Source organism: Diadema antillarum, unplaced genomic scaffold (genome assembly GCF_040938485.1).
Source record: "Diadema antillarum isolate AM-2024a unplaced genomic scaffold, OU_Dant_1.0 scf00000001, whole genome shotgun sequence".
Taxonomy (NCBI): domain Eukaryota; kingdom Metazoa; phylum Echinodermata; class Echinoidea; order Diadematoida; family Diadematidae; genus Diadema; species Diadema antillarum.
In genome coordinates this window covers 4,371,215-4,385,189 of record NW_027270890.1, presented here as the reverse complement: position 1 = coordinate 4,385,189, position 13,975 = coordinate 4,371,215, and positions in this window count along the sequence as shown.

The following is a 13,975-nucleotide window of genomic DNA, read 5'->3' as shown; positions in this document are numbered from 1 at the left end:
CAACAATTTATCATTAAAACATTTATATACCAAATTAACATTGTTAATACTATAAATATCTGTCCATTCCTCTAAAAATAAATTCTGTTTCAATAATTCCACATTACGTTTTGACTCTTTATAATACCATATTTTATCATGTAATTTATTACGACCCACTTTACATTCACAAATTGAAAATATTGGTAAATGATCAGAAACTTCAGAACATAATATAACCATTGTAAACCATAATCAAAATAACTTATACACTGTATGCATATATAATTTTCAAGTGATATATATGAATCGATCATACAAGTCTGCAACGTCGTGTACATGCTGACGTAGGCCCTACGTAAATTGATTGATCTTAGCTATCATTAAAGATCCTACGTTAATTAGTTCGTCAAAAGCAGCTCGTATCGTCATTGCCAAGTGAATTCAGATCCTGCAAGCAAACTACCTGTCGTTACGTTTGGGAGCATGCCGTTGTTGTTCATACAATTTATCCACCTTGAGCGTTATTATCATAATGATTATTACTCTTTTTTTCCTTTTTTTACTATATAGTTCCTCTAATCAACCTAATTTCATCTCGGCTTTTTAGCCGTAGATGGCGCAACTTCTCTTCAGCAACATACGTGAGTAAAGTAACAGTCCTACTGAAGACCATTTGCCTAAAAAAATACACACAAAAAAAAATGTTTAAAACCAAGATAATATTAGATTTTTTTTTTTAACAACAAGAAACAAAGACAAAAAAAAATTAAGGCAACCATACTGTTCCACATTGCAAAGACAACATGGCGGGTACATGATTAATTTCATGAAGAAATTTTATGTGATTTTCTATAACTAATCCAAATTCAGTCGTACATAGATTGAAAGTAACGACTTTTTTTGTTCGTTTTAATTCACATATGAATTCCTTGTGAATAGATTTTATAAATGTTACATTTAAATAGTATTTCATGTCTCTTGTTTAAAGAAAAAAGAGAAAGTTGCAAACAATGTCATCTTTACGTACACCACAGAGACTTGTTTTATCATAATCTATTAAGCGAAGTGCATGCACATTGAACGTTAATTTGTTCATTGTTGACGACCATTTCTGAAATCAGAAATGACTTCAAAAACTGCACTAATTTTTTAATGAAATGGTACAATAAGACTGTTGACGTACACATCTCCGGTACTAAAAAGAAAGATAGTTCAGACAATGCCTTACAATAATAAATATAACATAAAACATTTACAATATGCCAATCTGTGCCCTACATCACAAAACCAACAAAAAGAACAGATTCTGAAAGAGCAGACTGTAAGCTTTAAAATAATATACAACTCAATTTAAATGGACTTCCCTAACATATCTAAATACTGGAGAGAAAGCACACAATCTGGAAAAGTAAGGACTTAGAAAAGAGGCTGTGAAGTACAGAGTCTATTCAAGCGCTTAATTTCATACAAGCTGTGCCAGCCGTGCTATGGAAGGGACATAACACAGGATGTAAACCATTGGAGCAACAGCAATGAAGAGATTATAAGATTAAGCTGAAATTGAACATGTTCTACTAACACATTCTTTCCATGATTAATGCTAACTTTCAAAGCAGCAGCATCATCCTTCCAAAAGTTATTAGACTGGAAAGTGAAGAGTGTGCAGAGGATTTCAAGAAATGACAGGGGGCCTCTCAGACATAACTGATCATTCTAGGCTCCCACAAAAAATGGGTTGTAGAAAAACTGCTGAAAACGCGCTCTCAAATTAATGTTATGCTCCCAAACTTTAGAATAATATAAAAGGAAAATAGCTCATTTAGAAAATATGGAAAACTAAATATGACTTGGTTGACAAATTCCACCTTGTTTTAGTCCTTACATAAAATCAAGGGGTACGACTTTTTTGCTTGTTTTGTGATGCACGGCCACATAATACTCGCATGCTAATAGACCAATTTTGGTTCGGGTTATTCTTTTTAAATGTAATATCCAACTAAGAACTACAAGGATGGCTAACAAAAAAAAAAAAGATTATCTATGCTCTGGACGCAGCAAGAAACCTGGCTCATTGTATACTACCCGTTGAAAGTACCTTACTTATTCTGTAGAATGACGCCCCCCCCCCCCCCCCAGCTACAGCTACAGCTACAGCCTTTCAGCTACAATGGTCCGAAAATCAAAATGTACTCTATCGTTAGGATGATTTTTCAAATGTTATCTCGTACATCTATAGCTATTGCCTATTCAAGTCGTATTCTTATTCTTCATCTTCTGTCATCGCTGAATATAAGAATCTCTCGCTTTCTGCAGCCTTTAAGGCTCATGGCACAGTCATTTCTTGAATTTTGGAGGCGACTCCAGCAAGTCTCGCTATTCACGTCCGTCGGAAAGGATGCTTACAGTCAATTGAGTATCTGACTATAAGGTACGCAGGTAGATATAGGTATTTATTTCCGTTGAAAACATATTAAAATTATATTTTAAAACGGCTGCAATGCCCATTTTTCAGCGGTACCGCCATAGCCGCCCTTAGACTTCCATTGGGTCCAGTTACATGATATTTAAACGAGCATTTACAATAATTATGCAAAGAAAGAGAATTATACATAGAGATAAAGTTGGAAATAGAATAAAAACAAACAAACAAACTACAGAGATTAAGGTTACAACAAACAGCCATGACATTGCTTAAGCAAACATTACAAAGCAGAACAGAACAAAATAAACATGGCTGTCCTGTCACAACAAACAATACATTGCAACTGGGATTCATAAATTTGTACATATCCTTGAATAGGAAAAACATTCAAATTAAAGGCTGATCGAGCAGCCGGCGGTAGGCTATTATACATAAATGCCACTCGATGTATAAATGATCTTTTGAGAAATTCAGTATAGGGTTTGGGGAAACTAAGTTTTGTTTTCAAAACGGAAAGAATAAGGGTGAGAGAGATAATCGAAAGATTTAGACAAGTATTCTGGGATCATACCATGGAGTGTTCTAAACATACATGTCATCAGGTGTTCGTGTTTCTTCTTTCTACCAAAGTGTCCCATTTCAGAGCATTGTGACTCTCCAGGTTCGAAACATGAGATTCCTGTTTTATCTGGGGTATTAACCGGCCAGCCCTATTTTGTATTTTCTGTAATCTATCAACATGCATTTTACAAGCAGAGCTATAAACAACGTCACCATAATCAAAGCGTGGTAAAATAACAGTATGAATTAGCTTAAATAATTTGCTTTTCCAGAGTGTGTTTTCTTTCCAGTATTTAGGTAGGTTACGGGAGTCATTTCAGTTGTACATCATTTTAAAGCTTAGGGTCTGCTCTTTCAGAATCTGCCCTATAAAAAGTAAAAAATCCATGTGTGGCGACATTTTGTTGGTTTTGTGATGCAGGGTCACATATACCACGCTATTTCATTATTATATCATCCAATATGCAATTACTGATAGCTGCGTCTTGATAGTTGAAAGTATTACGAGAAAATAAAATGTCTGTAAAAATAAATAAATAGATACTGAATCCACTGTTCACGTAATTCCGTAACAACTTGCAAAATTATATTGTGAATTCATGGAGTGGGTATTGTATTCATGCGAGAATCCCAAGAACGACAAATCTGTACAGCTTTGTCATTGATTTCATTACCAGTACTAGGACCTACGCACAGCTGCATACTCTCTTCTTGAGTCGACCGATACCCATAAGCGCATACTCCGATGCATATTTTTTTTTTCGGATTATTTAAGGTTCGGTAGGAATTAAAATTATATTTATATACAAAAAATGAAATAGTACTCCCGAAATGACAAAAACGCGATGCTGTTGTTAGAAAAAGAAGGATTTCACTAGGCTATGATGAAGGCACGCACAAACACAGCCAAAATATACAACTCAGGCGACGTATATATATTATACATGCAATGTATGCCTACTCAATAACGAACCTGGTGATGCACTATTATTGTATAATGTATTGTTATTGACGAGAACAAGTCTTTTCCTCTTCTTTCTCCGTATGACATCCTTCCAGTCTTCCACATGATGAACCATGCCTGAGGTACAAGCAGTTATTTTAACAGGCCACGTAGAAAGAAAAATCCAGGCAAATATCTGTTAGTCTGATAGTAACAGAGTAAAATCTTCAACGTTCAACGATAAAAATTTAACTGAAATCGGATAAAAAATAAGGAAGATATGACATTTTGAAGTTTTGCAAATTTCTGCAACACATTTCTTGTACAGTGGATATGAATAGTATGCATATGAGTGAGTTAACCACATTTTTCCATTTACAAAAAAAAATGACGAAAACTCAATGTTACATTGAAGTCTGAAACATGACGTTATTCCTCGTTGAAATACGTCAGAGTAGTGGTCAGTTAGATATACGAATATGAGGATTTATCGTTTGAATGAAGAACTGGAAATTTCACAATATTTCATGTACAAACTATAGGTTACGGTAAAGTTGTGAGAGAATGACATGCTCACTTTGCCATTTGCATAATTATTGACTGTTCAAAATCTGTTTCCACCAAAAATAGTGAAACTTCAAAATGTCATTACTCATTTTTCATCCGATTTCGGTCAATTTATATCGTTGAACTCTTCTAATTTACTCTTCATTATCAGACTAACTTTTATTTGGCAGTGGATTTCCCCTTTAAAGGGGATGGGGACGCAGAAGATATTTTCGGCTCGTCGAACCCTATGTCATATTCGGATGAACAGAGCTCATTTCATTTTTTTCCTCTCTCTTTAATGAAACTTATTTTACTTGAGCATTTAAAGCGAGCCCTCGACAAGAACTCTATTCTATTTCCGAATTAAGAAAATATTCGAAATAACACTAATAAAACAATGTCCGCATTAACAGTCTTTTTATCAATTTTCGGGTTTACTACTTCTGAATATATAGAAAAATCGTGTGTTTCGAAATAACGAACCTTCGAAATAACGAACCTCATTTCATCTAATAGGATGACCAAAACCTCCGGAATATAAAGAACAGCATCGGCAAATCCACATAATTATACATTCTTAGTTCAACATGTAACATATTTTACAGTACTCTTTTAAGATATTTCAGAACGACTAAAACTCATTGCCCTGTTTAGAGCATGTTCACTCAGCTAAAAAAAAAGTAAACACTTTATCAGGTTTCTATTTCTCACAGAATATTGTTAAAAGATCAAGCATTATTTACCATGGACACTTTTAAACTCAAATTAGAAAATATTATTTTCCTTTGATCATATTTCTGCCCTTATTGCCTATAGCATGTGAAATTGAGTTGATATAAAAAATATCACTTTGATTTTTTTGAGTGAACGGAAACTTATTATTACTATGCATTTCTTTTTGTCGCTGTTTCAATAATGTCTTTCATTGAGTTAAAACTGGTCTTTATATTCTCATTGTTATTCTGACGGCATGTGCATATGAATGTCAATTTTTGTAGTTTCTACTTTTGTGAATTGAAGGACAAAAACGAATGTAGTAAAAAGTTTCCCTTTTGACCTACTAGGTTGATTGCCAATCAACTATTATGGTATATAATACATTGATTTTCATCACAATCTTTTATCAAAAACTATGAACTAGAAAAAGTATCAATTTTCATTTCTTCTTCTTTTTTTGCTGTGTGTTTATGTGATTAAAGTTTACCGTTATTTAAATTTACCAGTCGTGTTATTTCTAAGAATAAGAAAGCTACGATTATCATAACATTAAAATAATTATTCCCATTCATTTCTGAAATATGTGCAAGTATTAATACGACTTAAGAAAAAGAAACAAAAACATGAGTAATAATATCTTAAGATAGGGATACGCAATCACCTTTAAATGTCAGCACCAGTAATATATGAAGTGATGACCATAAAAACCTATTCAGTTGTGATATACTGGTATGTGTGTGCGGCCTGTGAAAAAGAGGGGGGGGGGGATTAAAGAATGATATTGCATAGCGAAATCAAAGAGAATCGACACTTGAAGGGCGCCCTTTCTATTCCTTTCTTCTCTCTCTCTCTCTCTCTTTCTCTCTCTTACTCTTTTAGTTTTCTATGCTTCTCGATATTTTGTACACTAAACGTGTAGATTTTAAACTGTACAATCAATCCCATTTAGGGGAGATTGGCACCGATGCAAAGAAAAAATGGCCGTGCATAGAAAAACTAGTCATTAGCGGAATGTAGACATATCTGCGGCCCCCCCCCCCCCCGAAGAAAAAGGTGTATCATCCCATTAACATACAAACTTAGTGTTATAACATGCATTCTGTACTCTTGTCAATCAGTGCTTCATTTAGCCCATATTAAAAGGCCTGTACGATACTGGTTGACGTGAGGATTCAGCTTGTATTTTAAACGTTTTGAGAGATAATTAAGAAATTACTCTATGAAATGTTAAAGACTATATCTCTAAGTTGGATCAAAAGTTTATTTGATAAAATTGGTTTTTAAATGACTGAGTAATCTAAAAACAATGGAAAACAAAGAAACCCTAATAGAAGTCGTGGCCTGTCAATACATTAGGATTTTTTTTTATAACTCAGCCATTTCAAGGCCAATTTTCATCAAATAAACGTTGAATCCTTTCTTGAAATTACATGCTCTGTCATATTTCATTAGAGGTTTCCATTATATCACTGAAATGTCATAAACTTGAATCTTCACCTCAACCAGTATTGCACAGTCTCTTTTAATGAAAAGGCGATATTTGCATCTTTTTCTTAATATCATCATGCTTTTTTATCAAAATTCTCCCTAAGTATCAGTTATCTCTCATTTCCCCTTATGGCCGGAAATAGCGTTTTTATAACATATTATAAACATAATAGGTGTGTGTGTGTGTGTGTGTGTGTGTGTGTGTCTCTTCCCAATCTTAATCAAAGCCATACAGTTGTTTTGTTTCTATGACAATTCTATTTATTTCATTTACTTGTATGAAATGTTCTTCAATTCAATTCAATTCAATTCATTTATTTTCATTCTTCTTCTTTTTTCTTTTTCAACAAAAACATAACACAAGATAAATCAGGTTTTACATCATAAACAAAGAACATTTGTCTTAATTAATAAATGGTATCAATAAACATAGGAGCGCATACTGGCAAAAAAAAAAATAATACAAAGTCATGCTTCAGTTGAAAAAAAAAAGGAAGAAAGAATAGAGAGGTCCACTAAAAAGCAAAGCTTGTAGATTGTGAACCACTCATAAAACCTATAAATTACTTATTTACAAACACTTGTGACGAATATAATATACGACACGACGGGACAAAAACAGAAGAAACGCAACAACATGACACAACTTGCCAGAATAGATGAAAAGTATGGAAGGAAAGAAAGAAGAAAAGAGAGAATGAGAGAATACCTACACGCTGAAAAAGGGAAATGGAACAGAGGATGGTAGAGAATGTGCTTCATAGAGTTGGTGCTGCATGCAGCTGAGCAAGGATTGTAATGGCTACTTCTTTACGTAATAATAAATTCAGTGTTTGAATGATTGGTGGGTGGATGATGAACTCTGAGGTTAACAAAACTATAGCTGTTAATGAAAAAAAAAACATGTCAGGGAGGATTTAATTAAAAAAGTTTCAACTTGCGCTTAAAAGAATACAAAGATGGGGAATTTTTTATTTCACAGCTCAGTAAGTTCCAAAATCTAGGACCAGTGTATATAAATGTATTCTGAGCCAATAAAGTTCTCAGGAGGGGTAAATGAAACTCATTAGATTGTCTAGTGGGATAATCATGAAAAGACTGGTTCCGTGGGAACATTGAATTAAAAATACTGGGAAGTGCATTTACATTGTAATTAAACATAAACTGACCAAGTTGAAAAAAAATACAAATCTTTAATTTTCAAAATCTCATGTTTAATAAATAATGGCTCAGTATGGGAACGTGGCGGGACGCCACAAATAATACGAATAACCTTTTTTTGTAACAAAAGTAATTTATCTAGTAAGTTTTGATGGGCACTACCCCACGCTAGGAGTCCGTAATTAAGATAAGGTAAAATTAGAGAAAAATACAACGTCAACAAAGAGGACAATGGAATATGAAACTTGAGTCTATTAATAATACCAATATTGCGTGAAATTATTGTACTAATGTTAGTAATATGCGGCCTCCACGAAAGTTTATCATCCACTGTGATACCAAGGAATTTTATATGAGGAACTCGTTCTAACAAAGTGTTATCAACAACAATACCTGTGTCTAAATCTTCTAAAGAATTACTAAAAAACATATACTTAGTTTTCTGAAGATTAAGAGATAATTTATTAGCTCTTATCCACTGAGTTACTTTTTTCAATTCGGAATTAACTATGCGTACAAGAGTTTCTGGATTTTGGTGAGAAAAGAAAATATTTGAATCGTCAGCAAAAAGTATAAATGAGAGTATGTCAGATGTTCTACAAAAGTCATTAATATAAATGATAAAAAGTAAAGGTCCTAATAAACTACCCTGTGGGACGCCACATTTAATGAATTCTAAACTCGAGCTGTACTCGTTCAGAGATACATATTGTTTTCGGTTTTGTAGGTAACTCCTGAACCACTCCAAGGCCTTCCCGCGTATTCCATAATGAGACAGTTTATAAAGTAATATTTCATGATTAATTGTATCGAAGGCCTTGGAGAAGTCCAGGAAGATACCAATAAGATGAGAATGATTATCAATAGTGTGCGCAGCGTGGTCAATAAACTTTAAAAGAGCATGAATGGTGCTATGTTTCTGACGGAACCCAAATTGAGAATTTGTAAAAACATTATGCAAATTCAAAAAATTAATTGTTCTTGTAAATATCAATTTTTCCAATATTTTAGATAAAGATGAAAGCAAAGAAATAGGTCTATAATTACATATATCAGAATCATCTCCTTTTTTAAATAAAGGGAAAACCTTAGCTATTTTCATAAAATCAGGAAAAACACCACTTGATAAGGATTTATTGAAAATATATGAAAGTGGGTCAGCAATTGAAGATATAATCCCCTCTAAAATAAAATTACTGATGTCGTCATAACCGGCACTTCGCTTGTTATTCATTGCGGTAACAATATCTATTATTTCATATTTTGTTGTTGGAACAAAAAAAAAATAGAACTGGAATTGGATTGACCTAAAAATTCAGAAAAATGTATATTTGACTGCGGTATTTTTTCTGCCAAATTCTCTCCAATCATTGAAAAATAAGAGTTAAAAATATTGACTATATCATTAGGATCTTCAAAAACTTTATTATCATGTCTTATTTTTATAATTTCTGATTTCTTTTTTGATATATTCATAGCCTGCTTCAACACCTTCCATGTATTTTTCATATCATGTTTATATTTTTCTAACTGAATCATATAATATTTTCTCTTTTCCAACCGTATAATCTTCGTTAAAATATTTTTATACGAAGTGTATTTATATTTTAACTTCTCAGTTCTTTTCATTTTGAATTTATAATATAACCTATTTTTCCTATTTATTGAACGAAGAAGAGATTTTGTAATCCATGGTAATTTGGGGGACGTTTTATAATTAACTGACTTTTCTTTTAATCTGGGAATATATTCATCTAAATATCTATTAATCATCCCTGAAAAATTCTCAAACGATACATTTATATCATCATTATCATAAACACTAGACCAATCAGCCCTGTCTAGGTTAGCACCAAGACTAGCCAAATTTTCTGGTGTAGCTCTACGTCTGGATGAAAAAGAATGAAACTTATCAACACAATGTTTAAGGTCAAAACATGCTATAATGGGGAAATGATCAGTAATATCAGATAAAATTATGGAAGAATTTAAAATCTGCACGGAATTAGTAAAAATATTATCAAGGAGGGTGGCGGAATGATTTGTAACACGAGTTGGCTTCGAAATTAATGGCAAAAAAGAAGCTGACAAAAACATTTCAAGAAATTCTATAAGATGTATTATCATCATTCTTAACCAAATCAATGTTAATATCACCCATTATGAAAATATTTTTATTAATAAAATGGGGTTTTTTTAATAAGTTTGATATACAATCCAGAAAATCTTTAGGACTTGAACTTGGAGGTCTATAAACAATACCAATCATAATATTTTTACTTTGCGGAATGATTATTTCCACAAACAGGGACTCTAAAATATCATTCATGATATTGAATTCATCACAAACACCATATTCAATTTTTTGAAATAAATATAACGCAACTCCACCACCCGTCCTGTTCCCTCTGTTATTAACAATAAAATCATAACCATTTAATGCATACGGCAAATTATCATCAGATGATAACCATGTTTCAGATAAGCCTATCACTGAAATTTGATGTTTATTTTGGTTATCTAATAATATTTGTAATTCATCAAAATGTTTATTAATACTCCTTATATTCAGATGTAACATAGAAAAAGTGCATTGTGAAAAACTCTTTGTAAAATCTTTGAATTGATCAACAGTGACATACTTAGAAGGAGTTGGAGTTAAGTCATGTTCAAAATCAAAAGCATTATATAAATCTTTTGAAGATGCGTTAACATTGTTGGCAATAAAATTATCAAAAAAAGCAGACGAATGTAACTGAGTACGACTTAATTCCGAAGGGAAGCGTCTAAACAAATCAAAGAGTTCATCATCATCAAGGGAATCAAATGCTGCATTGAGTCGATTAGCCATAAGGAGAGTCATAAAGTATATGAAGGCATGTCAACTGATGAGTTTGTAAAGGAATGAAATATAATGGCACAAGGGAAGCACTAACAGCCCCGGGTTCACGGATAGTACAGCGAGTAGGCAAATTCACATGGAGATAGATTTCTGGCAACATAAACAAAAACATAAAATACATAAACAGCATAGGAAAAGAACATAAATTACATAAACAATATAGGTAGAAAGCGTACAAACAATCAGTCAAAGTCTTTAGGAGAACTTTGACTGGACCAGTACAAAGCATGTAAACGGACATAGAAATAGCTCCCGAATTTGAACAGATTTGCTGTTTGTAGGAAATAGTTATGAATATTGTCTAAAAAAATTATTGATTTGTAGGAAGAAAAAAAAAAAACATCTGTAAATTCATTCTATTTATCTCACCCTCGCTCCCGATTCCACCCCCTCCCGGTGTTCAACGCACTGATTGCATGTGTACAAAAACTACAGTTTAATTTGTAATGATTGACAAGATGGGAAAAATAGTGGAATTAAACGCACTCGCGTGTAAAAGGAGCAAAAAATAATCAAACAAACAGTGTTTTGATGAGGAGGGTGAAGAAGGCGAAGGTGGGACAGACAAGTATTTCATAGGCATGTGTTGAAAAAATCAGCAAGAAAAATGCTAAGGCTGTTTAAGCACATATACAATTCAGTTTTTACTGGGTGGTTGAATTTTCGTGCAACCAAGGCAGGCTAACGACCGTCAAGTTACACCCGGCATTGACTTACAGAATAAGAGAGAAAACAAATGCGTCATGTTACATGACAGGCAGAAAAATGAGGGGAAAAAAAATGTGAAAACAGTCCACGTGCACTGTTACAAAACAAGGAGGAGTATAATATACACAGGGATATACACGGGGGTATACAGGACTGGTCGGATCAGAATGTAGATTGAAATTGTAGCTAATCTGAAGGACTGGTAAGTAGCTGAGGTGACTGCCCTCGATTGGACATTGGACATTGTGAAAAAGAATACCACTGAAAACATTATGAGTATAACGACAAGTTGAATTCAAATTGGGATACACATGTACCTATATATCATTAAATGTGTCTTATATTATGTGAATACCAATACGTGAGTGGAACAGGTTCACGTTAATTTGCTGACATTACGCATGTCGGACAACACTGCTGAAATGAGTAAACATGAACGTGCTATAATGATGATAATGATAACCCTCGCAGGGGCAGACGGGGTAACAGCTGTATGCGAACTGAATGCCAGACTTACAAAAGGTGATAAGAAACAACAACAACAGATCATTCCATACTCTCAGGAAAAGCGTTATTCGTACATTACTGGATGCATAAATAAAAAAAAACCGGTCTATTGTTCGGAAAAAGATGTACTGTATGTCCCACCTCCGCTCCCGATTCAACCGTCCTGGGGTTAAACGTACCGATTGCATATATAACTTGTATTATTTGACAAAGTGGGGAAAAACAATCGAATACTAGGCGCTCACTTATGAAAAAAGAGCAAAAAAACAAGAGCAAAAAACAATCAAACAAACAAAAACCAAAGTGTTTGATGAGGAGCGTGAAGAGGGCGGAGGTGGGACAGACAATTATTTCATAGGCATGAGTTGTTCAGTCAACATGTGAAACGCTGAGACTGTTTAAAGACACATACAATTCAGCTCTTAAAAGACAGGGAAAATGAACTTGCGAACAACCAGAACAGACAAACGACATTCTCGGCCAAGTTTTACAAGGCAATGTCTTACAAAAGAATAGAAAAAAACGTGAAAACAGTTCACGCGTCATGTTATATAACAAGTAGAAAAATGTGAATACAGTTCATGCGCAGAGCGCAATGTTACATAACAGGGAGGGGTATACAGTAGCTATATTGAATAGAAAAAAAAAAGAATGAAAACTTGATCTGTGCATATATAAATGGGAAAGATTGCAAAATTAATGAAACAATATTGCAAAAAGAAGCAAGCGGTCACCGCCCACGGACGGCTAGATTGAATCTCCGTAACATCCAAACTACGATGTTATGGCATCATGGGCTGTATTCACAGAGATAGGTTTGATTCTTGCTGCAGTTCAAATCTAGCACTGCATATCCAGTAAATGCAATGCAATCTTGTTCTTTTCCCGGGGGTGACCACGGCTGTCCACCCTGCCACATGCTGCTCGATACGGGTAAGGTGCCGCCGGCTCGCTCCCACGTGTAGACTCCTTCGGACAATCTGTCATTCAGACCTGTCCACATAGTTTTGAATGTCGTAACTCCGTAGTGAGAAATGAGGACGTCTTCTCGGATGCTCGATAGCTCACTTGGCGTTTCTATGGCGACCAGATAACCTCCCAGTTCGTCGCATCTATCCCGCGCCCCCTCCCAGGTCTGCCTGTCTTGGTTGCTGAAGAAATAGCAAGAGCCTCGGGAGGACGGGGAGCCAGGGCAGACAAGACCTGGGCGACCAGCGGGAAGAGAAAGAGGTATGCCCGAAAACACTCATAAACACTGACCGATGTCATCATGCCTTTTATGAAAAACAATACATATTCAAGGGATTTCTGCACTATGGAAGAACTACAGAAAGAAGGTGATATCATACTAAGTATGATGTAGTTATACAATGGCCAAACTGCGTTGATCTTCGAATTACGATGATAGCCATGACTATAATCATTCTTATAATTGCTACTATTACTGTTTTGAATTTATTCATTTCAGCATAGGTACCCTAATTGCAATATAAGAACATTTGTGAATAACAGAAGGGAGTGACTCAAAGGTCAGGACTCACAAAAGTAAAATCTCTCCCTAAGCCATGGAGGCATGTGAGCCCTCATGTTTCACTCCCTGACACATAACAAAAATTGTTTTCCCTCTTTTTATTTTTCTTTTTTACAACACTAATGAATCAACATTGTCAATATAGTAAAAAGTAAAGAATCATTTAAAAACGGCAATCATGATAGTTATAATAAAAGAATCTTGCAATGCAATAGTGAAATCACACTCAATATAGAAGGAGAACGGCAAAGAAGGAGTGCAGAGAGAGAAATAAAGAGACAGGCAGGAGGAAATATTTATACAACTTCCAAATTAGTCACTTGCGACTATGAAACAAAACTTAATTTTGTTTCATTCAATTCACTCATGCGGAGGTTGTACTTGATAAAGAAGAGACATCTAAACAACCACACACAATTATAATGGATATTAATCGATTCATTTGTCTTCGGATGTATCATTGTCATTGTTAATTACTACGTAATAAAGAAATGCTTCTTCGTT